We start from the raw sequence: 5557 nt of genomic DNA on the forward strand, positions 1-5557 counted from the left end.
CTTGCCATTCCCTTCTAGTCTTCAAAGTTTCTTTTGAGAAATCAGCTGACAGTCTTATGGGAACTCCCCTATAGGTAACTAACTTCTTTTCTTTTTTTAAGATTTTATTTATTTATTTCTAGAGATAGGGGAAGGGAGGGAGGAAGAAAGGGAGAGAAACATCAATGTGTGGTTGCCTCTCATGTGGCCCCCACTGGGGACCTGGACCACAACCCAGGCATGTGCCCTGACTGGGAATTGAACCAGCAACCCTCTGGATTGCAGACCTCACTCAATCCACTGAGCCATACCAGCCAGGGTTAACATCTTTTCTCTTGCTGCTTTTAAGTTAGATTCTCTCTTTATCTTTAACCTTTGTCATTTTAATTATGATATCTCTTGGAGTGTGCCTCTTTGTATACATCTTATTTGGGACTCTGTGCTTGGAAATAGATTTGTGTGTCTATTTCATTCACCAAAATAGGGAAATTTTCTTTCATTATTTTTTCAAATAGATTTCCAATTTCTTGCTCTTTCTCTTTTCTTTCTGTCAGCCCTATGATATGAATGTTGGATGTCTTGAAGTTGTCCCAGAGGCTGCTTATAACTATCTTCATTTTTTTTTTGTATTTTTTCTTCTTGTTCTGATTGATTGCTTTATGGTTCCTTATGTTCCAAATCATTGATCTGATTCTCAGCTTCATTCACTCTACTATTGTTTCCCTGTAAATTGTTCTTTATTAGTGTATCTTCTGTTTCTGACTGGATCTTTTTTATGCTGTTGAGATCCTTACTAAGTTCCTTGAGCGTCCTTATAACCAGTGTTTTGAACTCTGCAAACTGATAGCTTATCTCCATTTTGTTTAGTTCTTTTTCTGGAGTTTTGATCTGTCCTTTCATTTGGGCCATGTTTCTTTGTCTTCTCATTTTGGCAGCCTCCCTGTGTTTGTTTCTGTGTATGAGGTAAAGCTGCTTTGACTCCATGTCTTTTTTTCTTTAAATATATTTTATTATGTTATTACAGTTGTCCCTCCCCCCGCTTTATTCTCTTCTGCTCTGCACCCCCCTTCCACCCACATTCCTCCCACATCTTAGTTCATGTCCATGGGTCGTACATATAAGTTCTTTCGTTTCAACATTTCCTATACTATTCTTAACCTCCCTCTATTTTGTACCTACCAATTATGCTACTTATTCCCTGTACCTTTTCCCCCATTTCCCCCTGTCCCCATCCCTGCTGATAACCCTCCATGTGCTTCCCATTTCTGTGAATCTGTTCTTGTTCTAGTTGTTTGCTTAGTGTGTTTTTGTTTTATTAGGTTCAGTTGTTGATAGTTGTGAGTTTGTTTTCATTTTATTGTTCATAGTTTTGATCTTCTTCTTTTTCTTAGGTAAGTCCCTTTAACATTTCATATCACAAGGGCTTGGTGATGATGAACTCCTTTAAACTTGACCTTATGTGAGAAGCACTTTATCTGCTCTCCCATTCTAAATGAAAGCTTTGCTGGATAGAGCAATCTGGGATATAGGTCCTTGTCTTTCATGACTTGGAATACTTCTTTCCAGCCCCTTCTTGCCTGTAAGTTTTCTTTTGAGAAATCAGCTGATGGTCTAATGGGCATTCCTTTGTAGGTAACTCTCTCCTTTTTTGTTGCTGCTTTTAAGATTCTCTCCTTCTCTTTAATCTTGGGTAATGTAATTATGATGTGCCTTGGTGTGTGCTTCCTTGGGTTCAACTTCTTGGGACTCTCTGAGCTTCCTGGACTTCCTGGAAGTCTATTTCCTTTGCCAGATTGGGAAAGTTCTCCTTCATTATTTTTTCAAATGAGTTTTCAATGTCTTGCTCTTCCTCTTCTCCTCCTGGCATCCCTATGATTCGGACATTGGAACATTTAAAGTCGCCCCAGAGGTTTCTAAGCCTCTCCTTATTTTTTTTGAATTCTTGTTTCTTTATTCTGTTCTGGTTGACTGTTTATTTCTTCCTTCTGGTCCAAACCATTGATTTGAGTCCTGGTTTCCCTTCTGTCACTGTTGGTTCCCTGTACATTTTTCTTTATTTCACTTTGCATAGCCTTCATTTTCTCCTCTATTTTGCAACCACATTCAACCAATTCTGTGAGCATCCTGATCTGTGTTTTGAACTGTGCATCCGATAGGTTGCTATGTCTTCATCGCTTAGTTGTATTTTTTTTCTGGAGCTTTGATACGTTCTTTCATTTGGGCCTTTTTTTTTTTTTTTTTGTCTTAGCATGCCTGTTACATAGTAAGGGGTGGGGCCTTAGGTGTTCACCAGGGCAGGGCAACCCACTTGGCTGTATTGTGATACTGTATGTGGGGGAGTAGTTAGAGAGGGGACAATGTCACTTGTTCAGCTCTCTGACGGCTTTCAGTCACTTCCCCCGCTACCCACAAGCAAATTGGGCCCTTCTGGTGCTGATTCCTGGGTGAGTGGGTTTGTGTTCATTCTAGACACTGTGGGTCTCTCCAATGAACCCTCCTGTGAGGCTGGGAGTTTCTCCCGCAGATGTCTCAACCCCCACAGGTGTTTTCAATCAAAAGTTTTGAAGCTTTATTTCCCTGCGCTGGAACCTTGAGTTGCTCAATCTATCACACTCCCCAGTTGTTCCTCCAGGTTTATCCACTCATGAAGTGGGACCGTCCACCCCGGTCCTCCAGCTGCCACATCCACCTTGCCACAAGTCCTCTCCACCCTGGCTGCCTGTCTCCACCCCTCCTACTGGTCTGGATGAATGTTTCTTCTTTAACTCCTTGGTTGTTGTGCTTCCATACAGTTTGATTTTCTGTCAGTTCTGGTCTTTTTTTTTTTTTCTAATTTGTTGTTTTCTTTCTTTTGTTTGTGTGAGGAGGCACAGTGTGTCTACCTATGCTTCCATCTTGGCTGGAAGTCTGATCCCGTGTCTTGATAGTATAGCCTAATGTAGTAGATATTCTGTAGGGTCCAGTGGCATAGCCTCCTCTATCACCCAAACTGGGTACTCAAGGTGTGCCCTTTGTGTGGGCTGAGTACACCCTCCTCTTGTAGTTGAGCCCTGGTTGTTGTTGGCAGATCAATGCGGGGGGGGGGGGGGGGGGTTTAACCAGGCCAGTCAGCTTCAAGGACTAGCTATGACCACTGACCCCCAACCTCTGCCCTCTGTGAAGGATCAGCTGTGCGGGGGTAGGGTGGTGGTGTTCCGACATGGCCTACAGCTGTCCACTGGGTGCACAGGCTCTCAGGTTTCCTGGGTGGTGCTGGCCAAGGTCAGCCCCCACCTTTGTTTTTCCTGGGGCCACCCTGCCTAAGCTGCAAAGCTATTTGAGATGGCTGTTACTTGTGCTGGGCTTGGAGATTCCCAGGTGAAGCCAAGCTGTGAGTCTAAGCTGGCTGCTGTTAGTGACCTGGGGCTCACTGAGGCCAGCTGTTGTTTGTTTGACAGAATTTATTAAGTTGTGAAGCATGAGTCAACACCAGCCATTCATATGGAAAAGCAATTTGGGTGGACCCTTAAGCTGGGTGAGGTGGAGTTTCTGGGTATCTCCAAGGCAGGTCAAACAGTGTTAGACAGGCTGATGGATTCTCAGATATGGCACCATCTTGCCAGCTGTTGGAGGAGGGTTTAGAAAAGGGATAATGGCCTCTGCTCATCTTGATGCCAGACACTTCAGTCCCTCCCTGTATACCACTAGTGCCTTTCAAGCTGCTACCTGGTGCTGGAGCTCAGGGGAGTGATTATGAGTGGGTGAATCTGTGTGTGGGTTCTTTAAGAGGAACTGCTTGGGGCTCCAGCAGTTTCTTCCACCAACTCAATCCCCACAGTTTTTGCAGCCATTGGTTTTGGGGACTTATCTTCCTGGCACTGGTACCCTGGGCTGGGTGGCATGGTATGGGGCTGGGACTCCTTGAGATATCCCTCCTGGATTTTTATCCACCATATGTGAGTGTGGGATGAGCCCGTTCTGTGTCTGTGCCCCTCCTACCAGTCTGGATGGATGGATGTGGTTTCTTTAATTTTGTAGTTGTCAGACTTCCATTCAACTCAATTTCTGATGGCTCTGAGTGATGGTTGTTTTATATTTCAGCTGTAATTTGATGTGGTTGTGTGAAGAGGCAAGCCATGTCTGCCTACAATGCCATCCTGACCAGAAGTCCAGGCTGATCTATTTTCAATGCAGCAGCCAGAAGTCTCCTCTTTATAAATCAGATCATGCTATACCTTTGGTTAAAAATCCCCCAATGAATTCCCAGCTCAGAGTAAATGCTGAAGACTTTACAATGGCCTACAAATGACCTGACCCTGGCTACCTGTCTTACTTCTGTCTCTTTTAATTTCTCCTTTGTTCACTTCCACTTGGCCACACCCATTTCTTTGCTCATCTTTGAGCCTTTGCACTCATCATTTCCTTTGCCTGGGAGTTCTCCCTCTACCTGTGTGAATGGCTCTCATTTCCTTTAGATCCCTGCTGGAATGTCACCTCGAGGAGTTTCCTGACCTTTTAGAAAAGCACCCCCACTTCCAACCTCACTCTGCCTAACCCTGCTCCCTGCTTCACTTTTTTCTACAGCACGGATCACTATCTGCCACCTTGTACAGTGCACTTGCTCACTATTAGCTGTTTCCCACCACTATAAGCAGGAATTTTCATGTCTTGTTCATTGCTGTCTGTGTTCCAAGAAACCAGAATAGTGCTTAGCACACTGAGTTAAATAAGATTTACTGAAATGAGTAACCTCCTGAACCTGTAACCACTCTCCAACTGTATTAGATACTAAGGGAAGTAACATCCAAAAATATCTTAGGAAGCATGCAAGCTGTCCTTGTAACTAAATTTAACCCAGCTTATATTTAAGCAATGAAAATATGCTAAATGTATAAAATGTTGGCTGATTGTCATGAAAAATGGTAAAACTAGATTTAACCTGTACTAGGAAGCTGAAGCTATAGAACAATCCATTCTGCAAAGCTTACTTACCACATATTGAATATTCACTTATTCTATAACTATGTACTGGGCAGCTACTGATATGTTAGACATATTTGGTTTTCCCACACAAAACCTCTGAAAGAGAAAGCATTTATCATATTAACTTTGTCTCCTGCAACTAAATGGACTAAAAGAATTGTAGGTGCCATGGACACCAACCTCAGACTAAACTGAAACAGTAGGATCTCCAGCCTCTCCTGAGAATTTGAACTGAGAGACCCAGATCCAGTCAAATGGATGACAGATGGAACTACAAGGCAGTGATGAAGACAGAATGGCCTGGGCAACCTGGCAGGTGGTGTGCACGATGACCACGTGGAGGAGGCCAGGAGAGGGAGACGCTGACCGACAAGGTGCAGGGAGACAAATGACAGTGTGCCCTTCAAGAAACAAGACCCTTGGTTCCTGCTGGCCAGGTCCAGTCCTTGTGACACTCAGCTTTAGCTAGGCCTTGTTTCTTAACCATGGATTTTTAGCAGTATTGTTTTACAATTGGTTGTATCTCTACAATACTACCCCTTTACCTGGAATAGTTTTCTTTCTACAAACTCTACCTCACCATATATATTCCAAAGAAAAACATTCAGAGTCAAGA

This window comes from Phyllostomus discolor, chromosome 3, assembly GCF_004126475.2.
Source record: "Phyllostomus discolor isolate MPI-MPIP mPhyDis1 chromosome 3, mPhyDis1.pri.v3, whole genome shotgun sequence".
In the NCBI taxonomy this organism is placed as follows: domain Eukaryota; kingdom Metazoa; phylum Chordata; class Mammalia; order Chiroptera; family Phyllostomidae; genus Phyllostomus; species Phyllostomus discolor.